Source organism: Haliaeetus albicilla, chromosome 1 (assembly GCF_947461875.1).
Source record: "Haliaeetus albicilla chromosome 1, bHalAlb1.1, whole genome shotgun sequence".
Taxonomy (NCBI): Eukaryota; Metazoa; Chordata; class Aves; order Accipitriformes; family Accipitridae; genus Haliaeetus; species Haliaeetus albicilla.
Window position 1 is genome coordinate 3,987,454 of NC_091483.1, and position 15,173 is coordinate 4,002,626.

A 15,173-nucleotide genomic window follows, 5' to 3' on the forward strand; every position below is an offset into this window, starting at 1 on the left:
TGCATCTACCTACGTGCCTCTGAAACTCTGCTTGTATGAATACAGCAAATAACACAGCCTCCGAATACTGTAAACCGATTAAATTTCAAACAGCTCCATACTACCTGTACTGGCATTTCCTGTTCTAAACACTCTTTGAAAACACTCCAGAAAAACTCGCTGAGGGGCATGTGACTACCACGTTAAACATTAACTTCACATTCTGCCTCTCGCAGAACCAACACGCGAGCTCGCAGCGTCTCGCCACGAAACCCGTGCCCGGCAGCCCACCCCTCTCCGCTTACACAACTCACAGGGGCAGCGCCGGCAGCTCTCCTCCGTCCGCGTCCCCCCACCCCGAGCTGGTTGTGACCCTCACACCCACGCCGTCCTCAGGAGGGATTTAACCCCGGCAGCACACCCCGGCGGGCCCCGGCCAGGGGCGGGCCCCGGCCAGGGGCCGGCCGCTCACCCACCAGCTCGGCGCGACGCCGTGAGGGGAGACGGCGGTTACCGCCCCAACGGCCGAGCGCGCGGCGGCCGCCCCTCGACGGACGGGACACCCTCCCCGACCCCCCCGCCACACCGGCCGCCGCCTGACGGGCCGGCAGCAGGTGAACGGCCCGCGCCGGTCCCGACGCCGCCGGTGGGGGGGGGGGGGGGGGGGGGGGGGATCTCGTCCCGCCCGGCGCACCTCGCCCCGTCCCGCGGGGGAGAAAAGGCGGACCCCGCTTCCCCCTTCCCTAGCTCGGGACCACGGCCGCCTGGCCCCCGCCGGGGCTTGGGGCCGCCTCCTCTCCTCCCGCCCCGCCGGGGACACGACCCTGCCCGACGCCCGCCGGCACCCCCGGACTCACCTCCCGTCCCCAGCGGCTCCCGCGGGCAGCTCCTCTCTCGCCCCCTCCCGGCGGCGACTCCCGACGCGGCCCCGCCCTCGCAACAACTTTTCCTCCCTCCTCCTCCTCCCGAGTCTCGCGCGCCTGCCAGCCCGGGGTGGGAGGCGGGGGCGGCCTCTCGCGCGCGCGCTCCTCCTTCCTCCCTTTCCCTCCTTACTCCCGCCCTCTCCCGCCCGGCGCCGCGCCTGCGCAATGAGGCGACCGGAGAGCGGAGACGAGGCGGCGGCGGGGGAGTGCGCGCGTCTTCCCGACGACAACCCGGATCTTCCCGAGCGTGCCCGACGCCAGGAAGAGGGAGGGGGCGCTGTGGGAAGACAGCGGGGGGGGGGGGGTTGGGGCGGGGGAAGAAGCGCTCGAAGGCGATTGGAGGGATCGAGCCAATGACAGTGCCGTGCCGTCGCCTCCCGCTCTGGCCGGAGAAAGCCCGGTAGGTGGGCGTGGCCGCCACAGCCGGCGTGAGGCTAGGGCTGCGCATGCGCGGTGAGCTGGGCGGGAGGGTTGCTCGCCCCTCAACGGTCCGTGCTCGAGGGCCCGAGGGCGTTACTGCGCCTCAGCGCCTCAGCCGGCGGGACGGGACGGGGAGGGCTGGGGCTGGGGCTCGGGCTCGGGCTCGGGCTCCCCGCGGCCTGCCGAAGGCAAAGGGCTGGGGGAGCTGTGGCAAGGTAAGGGGCTGCCGCAACAACTCCCCACACACCTCCTCCCTACCCGTTTTATCACTGGTTGAGAGAGCAGTTGTCCCAAGTGTAAAAGCCGCTGTGGCTGCACCTGAGGTAACTGGGAGCAGCTCTTGAAGTCGTCCGGTCGCAGCCCAGGAAGCCTCTGTTGGGGCCGTTCCAAACCACTGGGTTTTTGAGTTAATAACCCGTTAAAAGGAACGAGGCAGCAGTTGCTTTTCCAGCAATTGTTTTCCAATGTTCACTTCAGGATATCTGTCTACGCCCATTGGCTTTACTTAAGATGCCCATGAAGTAGCGCTGGTGGAGCGAGGGCAGCTTTTAAGCCCAACCCCAAACGAGTGTACATACCTCTCAAAGTTGTGTTGTGTTTGGGTTCCGTGTTGCCCAGAAAGATCCAATCTTGTATATCACCTGCCCGAGGGTCATTGCCTCAAAGCCCTGTTCCCTGTGAATTTTATCTGCTCTATTATTTTGGGGAGGAAGGGGTGTTTCCTTTTGTTATTTGCGAAAGGACTTAGATGTTGATGAATACTGGTATTTCCAGTTGCTCAAGTACCTTCTATATTTCACTATTATTACCATGTTCCTGGATAAACATGTAGATTTCATTAACACATTTCATTTCTAGTTTAGTAATGATATTTTAAGTATTACCACGCCCAGCATCGGTCCTTAGCGCATGCTGCTGAATACAACTTTTTGTACTCTCTCTCTTCCAATTGCTTTTTCTATGGTCTTTCAGGATTGGAAAAGTGCTTATGTGTATACAAGCATGTTCACTTTTCCAGTAGCATCTGCTGCAATAGTAAATTAAATAATTTCCCTGTAAGGTTCCCTTCCTGCATCTTCTTCAGGTCATCCAGATTGCAGTAATGTTTCACTCCAGAACTGTGGAACACAAGGTGCTGCATCAAATTAGTTTGCTGCCTTGTTTAAATACTACACTTTTGTTGTTCTTGTGTCCATTTGCATTTAAAAAAACAATTTTAATCCATTCTTGATCAGATTAGTTTTGGTAGTGTTTCTTCCATGATGTTGCTAGTGTAAGAAGCTCACCGGCTAACGCAGTTTTCTCAGTTTTACTCTACAACATTTTTCATCAAGTGGCCAACTTTACACTTCAAAAAACCCCTGAAATTCCTTGGGGAGATTTTCATTAAATTTTCCAGGCTCTTGTTATATATCTGGCCACACTTTTCAGTGATTTGGATAGTCATCTTATATTCAGAAGTTGGAGATACTTAATACAGGATTTGTATAAACTGTTTTTTCTTGAGATTTTCAGATGTTATGGCCAGTAATTGACATGTGTATACTTTTAAATTTTTAAACAGATACCATATTTGTTTGCCTCTTGTTTTCTGAAAAGTTTCCTACATTTTGTGATTTTTGAAGGGAATTGAGTATCTGATTCCGTCATCGTCCTAAGATTCATACAATATATTGGCACAATGAGCATTCTTAGGGGTTTTTTTGTGTAGTTCTTTCTTAGCTGTTTATTGATAGGTATTTGAATTTCTGGTTCTCAGTAGAAATTTTAAGATAAAAACATGTTAAAAGTTGGTGTGTTAACAAAACCGGTAAAAATCCGGTTTTGTGTTAGTGCATCTTGTTATTGTATACTTATAAAAAACATTCATCTTATCATTTTCGTTAGTATCAGTTTAGTCCTTGATCCCTGCATTACTTCTTTGCAAAGCCAGTCAAGCGAAGGCATCCGTGAATCCCAAAGTCGGATTATGACCTCATTCTGATTATGTCCTCATTTTGATATTTTTGCTTCTCTGTGGACTCTGCTTTCTTGTTTGCCTCTGCCCTTTCTTCAGCACAGATTTTTTTTTCACTGTTAATCTTTTAGAAGTCCCTTAGGACTTACATCGGTTTCTTCTATTCCTTTTTTCTCAGAGTAAGTGTAGTCTGTGAGCTTTAATTATGGTATATTTTAAGATTCTCTACCAGTGAATCTTAATAGAGTCTTCCACACAGTTCAGACAGAGAATGACACAGGTGCGGCACAGGAAGCCCTAAATGAACTAAAAGAAGAATTTTAAAATTAGAATAAATGGTGCAAGTACAAAACAATGCTACAAGGGCAAATGATTTCCTGTTGCAGTTATTGTTGGTACAGGATATGTGCTACGCATGATGCAGGGATGCAGAAGAATGTTTACATTGCTTTAGTACTGATGTTTATGTAAAGCTTGGTAGTATTAGTAACATAGACTGTTAAACTGGAGAGTTGACTGGAGAGCTGAAAAGGTGTTAAACTTGGAGGAGAGGGATCCAGAGTAAAGTAAAATAGGCTTTTACAGTTCTAGTCACTAATCCAACCATTCAGCGTGGCTCCAGGTTAACAGGCCAATATTAAGATTTTCAAAAGGAAGAAAGAACAATGTGGCAGAGTGGTTGATGGGGGGTCAGGGTTAAGGGTGTGACACGGAACACAGAGCTGGAAGAGAATGGAAGGGGGGCAGATCCAGATCCTTAAGTATATCCAGGGCGTTGGGTTTTTGCATATGTCCAATCCAGGTTAAAACATATTTATCGAAAGTTACATACCAAAAGAAAAATCGTAACATAGTTAAGAGACATCTAAAGGTTTAAAAGTAATTGCATTAAATATTTTTTCTCAAAGCTGCAGGCATCATGCATCATTTTCATAGATGATGGAGCTGCAAACCTGTTATTTCACAGCTGCATGGAAAAGGATTTAATTTTGTGTTAGAATTTTTCTGTTCCAGTGTCATCTATACAGTTGTTGCCACTGGCTGATCTCTAAATAAACTGTGATTCCTTCCTCTAAAATATTTTTTTTTGTATCATGTGTTTTGTATACACAGTTTTTCTGTGAACATTGTCATACCTGTAGCTGTACTGGAACATCTGTTCTCTATTTTCTTTCATATTTCTTCTTAACACTTGGAACAGTTTACAACCTTTTCAAACAGTTACTATCCTCTTCATGTTCAGATAATTCATAAAGAAATTACGTCTGCTTAAATCTTCTCAGACTGGAGGGGTAGAAGACTAAATTTTGTATTTCTTAAAAAAAATAGTTAAGTATTGTTCTATTGAGTAGCTAATTGATTTTGTCATTGTTACTGTTGTTCTTCTGCACTGATCTTTCTTCCTCCTCTGATAATCATGTGAGATCAAGCATGCTTAACAGGAACTGTGTCTGTACTTACTGGGGAATTTTGCAAAAAATAAATTATCAAATTATATGTAGTGTCTGAAGCAGAAAATTCCACAAGCTAATGAAGAATTTAAGGTGTGGTTCATTAGTTAAATCTTTTTTTTTAATGTATTTCACTGAATGTAATTCAGCACTACACATTATACTGCCTATTATGGTCCAGTCTGTTTTACTGACCTATCATAAAGAATGTTGTGTGATCAAGTACCATTTATCATTGGCTTTAAGACACTTACAGAATATTCCCATTATAATTGAAAAGTATGTTTAATTCCAGTGCTGGGAACTGCCATTGTGTTTTTTGTGAAGTAATTACTGAGCTCTTAAGAGAGTGTCTGAGGCTGTGCTACTCTGCTCAAAAGAAAAAGAATGAAGAAAATCATTCTTCTAGAAGAATCTACAATTTGAAAGATAGTAGGGAAACTGGGCACTGTTCCACATAGACAGTAGCAGGATAAAGTTTGATTAAGATAAATGTTACTTAAGATGCTGTATTGCTAAACTACTTAAGAATACGTGATTTTCCATGTTCTCTAAGCCTCTGGGATATTGTCAAATCATATGTTTAAACTTTTCTGCCCAGAGAGGAGAAAAAATCTTTCAAATTCCAAGACACTCTGGTAGTTATTTGTCTTCTGGAGCAGTGGTTTTTCACTGAGCAGGTACCTCAGTGCTCTTCGTAATGCTGCAAGTTACCCATCGTAAGGCAAACAGATTGGTAGGAAGGAGAGCCATGAAGGAGTAAAAGAATGAGAGAAAAAGTAAATAGTATTTTTATTATTTGCAATATAAAATAATAATTGTATGTATTTCCTAGAGGGGCTGAAAGGAAGCCCTGACAAAATTTTAGTCCAGGTTTTCTAGGCTGTATGTTCAGCTATATTATCACAAAAAGATCCCAAACAAGAGCAGAACGAGTAAAAAATATCTCTTCAGCTTGCAGTAAGCTACGTGAGGACATTTTATTTAATGGGTAACTTTACCTAACTATATTCCAGTCCTCAAGTCTCCCCTGCCCTGAGTACCTATATGCACAACCTTTCCTTTTAAACATACTCTAGCAAAGTTTTCCTTATGTAGCCTGCAGCAAGCAGTCACATGAAGCTTAGTCATCTGATTGCTCTCATTCCCACATCCTGTATAGAGTGTAAAATTTACACGCACATCCATTTTCTTTTTCAAAATAGGCTAGTGGAACATTTCTTTAGACTCACTCAGGCATACATGTTCAGTCAGCTAGATTCCCACTCCTTTTTTTATCTTACCTGGAGCACTACATTTAAAAGGTATTTTGCTCTTCGTAGCCTTTCTGGCTGTGCTTGTGCTTATAGACATGCTGCAGGCCTGGTCCATGCATACTGGGTCTACAAGAAAGGGCTAAGCAAGAGCAAAACATAGGGAGTTGAGAACAGAATGAAGAGACATACAATTTAGGAGGAGTATATGGAATAGCAATGACAAAAGTAAAGGTGAAAAATAAGAATGAAGTAGTGAAACAAGGGTTAATATGAGCAGCAGAAAAGGAGAAGGAAGGAAAAAGAAATTGTGGACATAAGAAGACATGAGTGAAAGAAGGAGAGAATTGATCCTGTCTGAAAAAGCATCACTTTTTTCACCTTAAAGCTTCAGAAGTAATGGGAGTGTTAATAAGTGTTGGTTTATTTTAGCTAGGTTAAAAAAAAAAAGTAATACAGAAAACAGGAGACCACAAGAGAGTTTAAATAAAGGGGCATTACAGACTTACAGGGAGGACTCTGCTGCATGCTGTCTCATGGGCTGAGATTCTAAACTTCCTGTCATTTCTGTTCAAGTTTCATCTTCCTCCTCCTCTCAGTTAGCTGTAGACACACTTTCACAGAGCATAACCACCATTTTTTAAGTTTTCTTCCTTTAGGTGCAGGAATAAACACTATATTTTGCTCTTACTTATTCATTGTACATTAACCTGACTATAAATTTTTTCCCAGTAGTTTTTCAAGTGCAAAAATGTTCAATGAGGTGGCAGAAGCAATTTCACTGAAGTCATCTAGAATTTCACCCTGAGAAAAAGAAACATTGGTTTTCATTCTTCTCCAGACTTTTTGATGATAATGGGCCTGGAACAAGATCTCTGTGTGCATCATTGTGTTCATTCTTTAGGAACAAGGGAAAGGGTGCGGGTTGCGTAAATCTTGCAAATGAATATTTTTCCTCTTGGATAATCCAGTTTCCAGTCCAATAATCTACTTCTGTGGAGCAACAATGCAACTGAAATCCCTTCCTGTTTTAGGCTGCTCTGTTTTTAAAGTTAGCTCCTGGAACAGAAGTATGAGAAAATTCTATGCATGCTGGATATATCAGGCACTTTTTTGAAACTGTGTCCTCATCTGGGTGCTTTTGAAAACATAAAGTTTTAATGATGATCTTTGTTTGCGTTGCATCAGTCTTGCACAATCCTTTCAAATTTGCAGGTCTGGTTTATTGCTTTCTCTTAGGATATAAACCAATAAGAATGGATGTCTGCAACAGAAAAAGAAAAGAATGAGAGATGTTCCCTTAAAAAGCTCATTGCTTGGATTCACATAGACAATTTCTGTGGTTAAATTGAGCTTTTTTGGGTGAAACCCAACATGAAGTAAAACAAAGTCAAAAGAGCAGTATTCAGTGAATATAAAATTAGGAGTAATACAGTAGTTAACATTACATAATATATACTCTGTCTCATTAAAAGTTGAAAATACAGGAAATATAATAAATGATAATAGATAATAAATGCAAAAATGCTAGCAAGTATTTAAAAAACTTATATTGTCCTGTGTGAGAAACTGAACATTATTTGATGTAAAATCTCTGAGTTGAGTCCACACCTCAGTCTATACCTAAGCAAAATTTAACAGGATTGTGTTATAGAATAGGCTGATTAAAAAAAAAAAAAAAAAAAAAAAGGCAGTTGATTTGTTAAGTGTTCTCAGTGCTCATTGCATTTCAGGATTTAGCTTTTTTTTTTTTTTTAATCCTTTCTGAAGTTTTCAGAGCTCCCAGAATATAGTCTATAGTGTAATACAAAAATGTTTAGCCCCACTTCTATGCACAGAAGCAGCTGGTTTCCATTTGCAATCTAGTAAGTTACTTTGCAGGTGTAAATTTAATTTACATGACTTTAGTCTGTACAAAATTTAAATCCCAGTAATCAGAGAACATGATGACTTTGTAGATATTACCGTGCTGAGACATCCATACTTTTTTCTATTTCCAGAGCTAGCTAGTTCAAATACCTCTGTACTATGCTCTACTTAAATTGTAGCAAAATCTATGGGAATGGTTTTTTTGAAGTTGTCAGATAAATTTAAAGCCAGATCTATTCTAACCTTTGGTAAAAACTTTTCTTTTAGTCCCCAGTTATTGATGCTGTTGTAAAAGCATGTTACTACTATTTTTCTGGACAAGGAAAGGAGGAGTAGGAAGCACTTGCTCCTCGAGTCAAGAGTGAAAGTTTTCTGGGTGAGGCTCAAAGCTGAAATGAACATCTTAACTGACTAGTTTTCTGTGACATGGACAGTAAGGCAGATTGGCTTTTTTGTAGAGGACACACACTTTTTAGCTTCTCCTCATACAGATTTAAAAAAAAAAAAAATTCTGGAGGAGGTAAAAAAAATTACATCAAAGTAAATAGGATAAACCATCTTTTTTCCATAGGCAGATAATGCCAGACTTGCCTGCTTTCTTTCTGTGATACAGTAACTGCTTTTCTAGACAGACGAGATTGTTAAACTGAAAAAGAGGGGAATTAGTAAATGAATTGTCAGATGGGCAAAGAAGTACCTCAGAGGAAAACATGGCAATATGTTAAGCTGAACAGCAGGGGGAAGTTGTTAGAGCTCTGTCCAAAAACTGATACTGAAACTGGTATTTTTTAATTTTTTCATTAGTGGTCTTGGCACAAAAACTAGAACTTGCTAATGAAATTTGTTGACATCACAAAGTTGGGAAACAGTCCCTGTAGGGTCGTGTCATACCGGAATAGTTGGATGACCTTGAGAAGTAGAGAAATAAAATGGGATAAAATAGAATAATATAAAGTACAAGGTCACGTGCTTAGGGACTAATAGGAAAGGCTGTCTGATAGAAGCTCGGAGCTTGTTGGATGGAAAATGAGAGAAAAGGTGGCTGTGAGCCACTGATTTGATGTTACTGTGGAAAATGTAAATTCAGTCCTAAGTAAATTCAGCCCTATATTTCTTGTACAGATAAGGAAGTACTAATGCCACACGTGGTACATGTGGCTGGTGAAACTTTAGAAATGAGAACAGATCTGGAAATCCACATGCAAGAAATCGGACTTAGAAAAGTTGTAAAAAATCCCTACTAAAAGAGAGGAGTGGACAAGAGACTAAAAGAACTTGGATGGTTAGTTTAGACAAGTTAAGCGTAAAAGACCTTACAGTCTTTGAATATACTAGTTGAAGCAAGTGTGATAGGAAAGAAAGCTTGTTTTAATTAAAAAAAGAAAAGGTTTTGTTAAGAAATTACTCTAAGCTGGGTATGAATAAATTTAGATTGGAAATTAGAGGAAGTTTTTTAACTGTCCAAGCCTCTAAACATTGCTAAGAGAAAATAAAATGTGCAAGGGACACATTATAGAATGGAACTTGTTTTGTCCTGTGTTTCATTAAGCTGGAGTTAGAGCACACTCAGGTCTGAACTGTCTCGCTCCGAACAGAGTATGCTGTTAGTGGTTTCTCTTGCCTCTTAGAAGAGAAGGACATCAAGGCTGGGGCAAATGCCTTCTATCTCCATCTCATGGAACTGTAGTGTTTCAGATCTGCTTTACAGCTTCCTTCCCACTGATGCTTCTGATTTCCACATTTTCCATTCTCTGTGCCTATTTTATAGGCCATATCTGAATGAATGATAAAGTAGCGTCATTAAATATATGGAGACTTTTTTGTTTTTATTTTGAACTGTGTGTAGTATCACTTTCAGCGACGATACATTAATGAAATGTATTTGAATTACTGCAAAAGTGAGCTAGAAAATAAGCATGTTCCATTTTAGTTCAGTAATGTTTGCTGTAACTGGTCAGCTTGCTCTTCTTCCTATTTGAACAGCATGTTCTTATTTTTTTCCTTGCCAGGAAATAGTCAAAATGTTCTCATTAAGAATTTGAGGAATGACATATTGCTAGAATTCAGCTGCCAGAATTAAGCCTTACTTGGCTTCTTGACGTACAGTAGGCCAGCCTAGGAAGAGCCTGTCATGCCTCAAATGTTTGTTTATAATAATTTGTAGTTATCTGGCATAGTCATCTTTCAGTAATCTTGAGTGTAATGACTACAGTAACTACTGTTTAAAGTTAATATTTTGCCTAGCTTGAGTAACTTGGCTCTACAGAGAAACTTTACAACAGAAAAGGAAGCAGAGCGATACTTTCCAGACTGCTGCATGGCTGCTAGCCTTCCCATGTTGGGCATGGGGATTCTTAGCTTGCTGCTCTGTATGCCACCCAAGATCTCCTCATTCCCTACACTGTCCTTTTAAATCCTTCTCCATCCTTTTCCCACTCCTACGTCAGAGGAACTGGATGTATTTTCTTGCAGAGAAGTCCTGTCATGTTATGAGAAGATTTTAAGCTTTTTTGGTTTTTTTTTTTGACGACAACTGTCCAGATGCCCTTCAGAACTCCAGAGAGATCCAGTTCTAACTTATACTTTCCACGCAAAGCAGCCTGAGGGCATTCCTGCGTTAATGAGTACAGCCAGCTCTGAACTGGCAAAGTTCAGGCTGTTCTTTGTACAAACTCCATCGAATATTTTAATCTCCATTTGCTTTTGAAAGGATAGTTGGCTCACAATATTCAGGCTTATTTTTTACTCTTTCAGTGATTTATAAATTCTCTGCCTCTTGGAAGTGTTATTTAACTTTGTCTCACAATGTCTCTGTGAAGCAGGGAAGTATTGCAAGTGCTGGACCAGGTGTTTTGAATGAATAGTTTGTTCACAGGAAATGCAATTTCCATCTGAAAACAAACTATTTGTGAATTCATCTTGAATTTAGTTCATAGTTTTGGCCAAAAATAACTGTAAGGAAGAAGTTAATTGGACTTTTTAACAACTGAAGTTATTTGGACTTTTTTAACAACTAAAGTTGCATCTTTCTGTTTAAAAATATCAAATACTAATTTGTTGATACTTTTATCAGTTAAAATCTGCCTGCTGTAGAATGAAATATGTTACTTCAAGTGAAATGAAAGTAGAATGTTATTTTACTAGTAATGGTTCTTGTATTCATTATGCACCATAGCCTGGGATATTATGTATGTACTCATATAAACCTATTTTTTACTTTATTTCTTTCTTGTTTTTAACCAAGAAATTTCTTGTTTTAAATTAAAAAAAAAAACAACAACAAAAAAACCCCCAAACTTACACAGCCTACGTAAGTATTTTTGTTTTATTAATGGGAAAACTGATGAGGAACAAATTTTATATGTTGTGTACAAAACCAGTCTGTTGTGGACTGGGGTACAAATCCTGGATTTTTCAGACTTTTTTTCCCCCAAGACTCTTCTTGTGTTCTAATTAGCTGTGAAACTTTCCTTTCTGTTTTATCCATTTTCCTTAAACTTTGTATAATAATCATAACTTACTGAAAAATTCCTTTGATATATTGTGAGCTGGCGCGTACTTAACATGTGGACCATGGTGAGTGTTGGTGTGGAAGGGTGAGGTCTCACTGCATAGGATCAGGAGTCTTGCCAAAGGTGTAGCTGAGGTCGGGCTTTTGTGTTCCCTGCAGCGCCCATACTCAGTGTTAAAGTTCACTCTGGCTCTGTCTGGTTCTAACTATTGTAAGGGTTCTCATTCACGTGTGGAAATTGTCTTTCCTCTAACTGCTCCCATAATGGGTATTTTGATGTAAATTAATAAGGATCTGTACTAAGAGCACTTGCTATAATTGTCATGGTACTTTAACACAGGATTTTCGGAAGACAGCTGGAATGTATTTCATAGGACTGCCAGATCCTTCCTTTATCAATCTTTGACAGTGCCCAGTAGAAGATATTTATAGAAAGAAATCACCTAAATGTGGGGTGATCTTTCTCACACAACTTTCTATTTTCCAGTGATAAGCCCTAGATTCAGATCACATAGTAGCCATTATCCATAATAGGCATAGTTGCCACTATGAATTTGTTTAATCCTGTTTTGAAGTTATTAGTAGTTTTTGACTCACAACATCCTATAGCACCAGGTTCCACAACTAGGCATTTCTTGAAAAAGTATTTATTCTGTTAATTTTAAAGTTGGTTCCTTATCATTTTATTAAGAGTCAGTTTGCTCCTGTGTTATTGTTCCCTCCTCATCTTGTCCATACCCTTTGTGGAGACCTCTGTCATAACTTCCTTTATTTGTGTTTAAGTAGTCTACTGTTTCCTTGCAGAGAATTTTTATTTGTCTTTTTGTTTTCCGAATCTCCTCTATTCTACTCTTAAACCATGCTAACTTTTTTGGAGGGAAGGATTAGAGCTCTGTAGTAGTTTCTACTTACTCTGAACACTTAGCCTGCAGGCTGTTTAAAAAAATGTATTATTTCCTTGAAAGGATTTTACCCTTTCAGTTGCTTTTTAATTTCCTTTTAATCAGAGAATTTTATATGCAATTTTTGTTTTTTAAACTATATCAGTATGCTGACTGCATTTTATAACTATTTTTTATCATCTGTGTTCTTACCCCCAATTACATAACAACTCTGTGGCAAACAATTTAGAGCACTTTATTTGTTTTTGAACAGTATGAAGCCTCTGGGAATAAGGAAGGAGCCAGCACTACATGTCTTGTCAGCCCTATGGGGATCTTCTGGTATTTCTGTCTAGACAGCTAATAATTTATGGACCTCACATTGAGAAATCCTAATCTAACGTATATGGGATTTTATGCTCCGCAGTCTTACTGTATTTCAGGAAGTATATTTTATCCTGTTGTCTTAGGTATGGCCCACAATGTTCTGTGCTGTTAATAGGCCATCTAAGAACTGAAGCAGAGTGTAGGTTATTCATGCCTGGTCTGAAAATAATTTTTAAAATATCTTAGTAGATATGTGCTGATTTTTTCCCTACAGTTCCATGCAGTTTCCTAGAGTATTTCTGAGACATTATTAGGGTTGTTTGCACTTCATCATAGGTACAATGCAAAAGGAACTACATATGTAGTTAGGCCCAGCTCTATAATACAAAACATCCATTCTGATGCTGAACACATAGTTGCTTTGGCAGTGGCAAAAATTTCAATTACAGATACACATTTGAGATACAATAAATGCCATGAATGGTGAAATTCTGTCTGCACAGAGGTCAGTGCCAAAGCCCTTGTGTGATTTCACTGGGATCAGAATTCCATCTCCAGTGTGTTTTTCCTGCTTCTGATTGAGACAATACATATTAAATTAATTAAAACAGAGATACTTTGAGATAATAGAATAGTAATTTATTTCCACAATTGTCAGTTGTATGGATTATGCAGAAGGGAAAGCAGCGAAGACATGCTGACATATTTAGACATCTAAGAAGGGAGTATGTAGTTAAAAAAAAAAAGTACATCCAAAGTACAAGATTAGGTATAAACAAAATGCTTCTGGACAACAATAAAGTAACAACATGAATTGCTCATTTCCTGGTACTGATACATAATCTCTATTACGCAACAAGCAGAAAACAAATCAGCTGCAATGTTTTTGTTGAAACTGGGAGAGAGACAATATGGAGTTTCTATTACCCCATTCATGCAAACATACCTTATACCAGACAAGAGCAAATAGCACATCACCAGAAATCAATGTCAGAGGGACCGTGGCCTGCTGGATTCAAGAACAAATTTCAGATCATCCACTGTATGTAGTACTTCTGAAATTATTTCAGTGCTGCTGGTGAAGGACTTCGATATTAGGGTAATTTGGCTTCTTAGCTTAGCTAAGTAAAGTGAAATATGAATATATAGTTTTCATGAGTCTGACCAAAGTATGGGAAATAGGAATGGCATAAGTGATACCAATAAGCATAGTTTCAGGCCATAACTGTATAGGGTTAAAATACAAACTCCTCTTGATGACTGTTATTGCTTATACCAATTTATCATCAACCGTGCAGACAGTACAGGCCATGAACCCTGGCTTTTCATGTCAAAAGAGGTTTAAGGTGCATACGTTTTAAAAAACCCCTTACATTCATGGAGCTATTCAGAAGTATACATCTCATTTCTTTTTTACATACTGTAATCACAGAGTATTTTGTATAGATTGGGAAATAGCAGATCTATTTCCTCATTTCACCACATTTTTAGTGAAAACATTTAAATGAATTTTTAAGTTCCCTTTATACTGCTGCAATGGGTACCTTAATGTAAATGACTATGAGGCCAAAAAAACTTTGGGAACAAAGACTTCTAGACATTTTAAACTACGTATTTACTCCCACCACATTTCTGTCTTTTCATCATATGTTTCAGTCCCTTTCTCTTTTTGAAGCAAGTATGAGTGTCTTGTGATAAAGTGTACATGATGTTATGAGCACATTTTCTGAAATATTTATATGCCTGTGATTGTTTATATTTGTGTAAAGCTGTTGTTCATGTGTTTTTTCATTTAACCTATCCTTTCAGCTGTATTCCTTACAGCTAAAAGGAACTTTCAGAAGCACCACTGAAAACTTTATATATTTGTTGATCTTTCCAGACCTATAACTAAAGAAACATTTATTCTCTCCCTTCAGAGCCATCTCTTTGTCTACAAAAATCAATGCAAATCTTGATCTTTAAAGTTCTTCATCATTAGTTACCCAAAACTAGTCTTTCCTCTGATTGTAGGATATGTTTCAAGTGCCATGTTAAGTGTCTCACAAAATAAATGTAGGTGTTAAAACCCATTGAAGTTAATAGAGAGTCTCTGAATTCCCAACTTTAACAAGAGATCTTCCTTTGTGGCAAAGGAGTTGTTTTTTGGCAGAGAGGTTTGTTTATTGCAGTGGGACTTACGCAGTAAGGCTACATCTAGGCTAATGCAGCCAGGGAACATTCCTGGACGCTGGCACTCGATCCTCTGTGCTGTTGAATACTTAGCGCATTGTGGAGTCCTAGCTTCTGCCAATTAACACTCTCCCAAACGGTTCCCAAGCATGGTTCAAGGGTTTAGTGTGGTCAAGGGCCTGTTCCCAATAGGCAGTTTGGCAAAAGCCACCCAATATGGGAAGATTAAATAGTATGGCTGCAGACTCTTCTCTGACAGCTGGCCTCAGTCTTAAAAAGAGTGATCTGGGCACATCTGATTTACTAGTGTATATGTAGCTCTGTGATAGTAGAGCTAGGAAAGCAGGAGGTACAGAGTTCTGCTGCTACAGTTGGCAGCTGTAGCCGAGTGTTGAATTAGAGCTACCAGTTTTGCTGTGACACAGCTCAT

The 15,173-nt window shown here is 40.1% G+C and overlaps 1 protein-coding gene across 2 annotated transcripts in view; it reads right to left on the minus strand.

Annotated features, from left to right (window-relative positions):
• USP53 (ubiquitin specific peptidase 53) overlaps nt 1-955 on the minus strand; it is a 40,953-nt gene extending 39,998 nt beyond the window's left edge. For both annotated transcript variants that reach the window (XM_069801348.1, XM_069801200.1), the window contains exon 1: nt 837-955. The gene's annotated coding sequence lies outside the window, so the exon portion shown is untranslated. The remainder of the gene's footprint in view (nt 1-836) is intronic.
• Between the last annotated feature and the right edge of the window lie 14,218 nt (nt 956-15,173).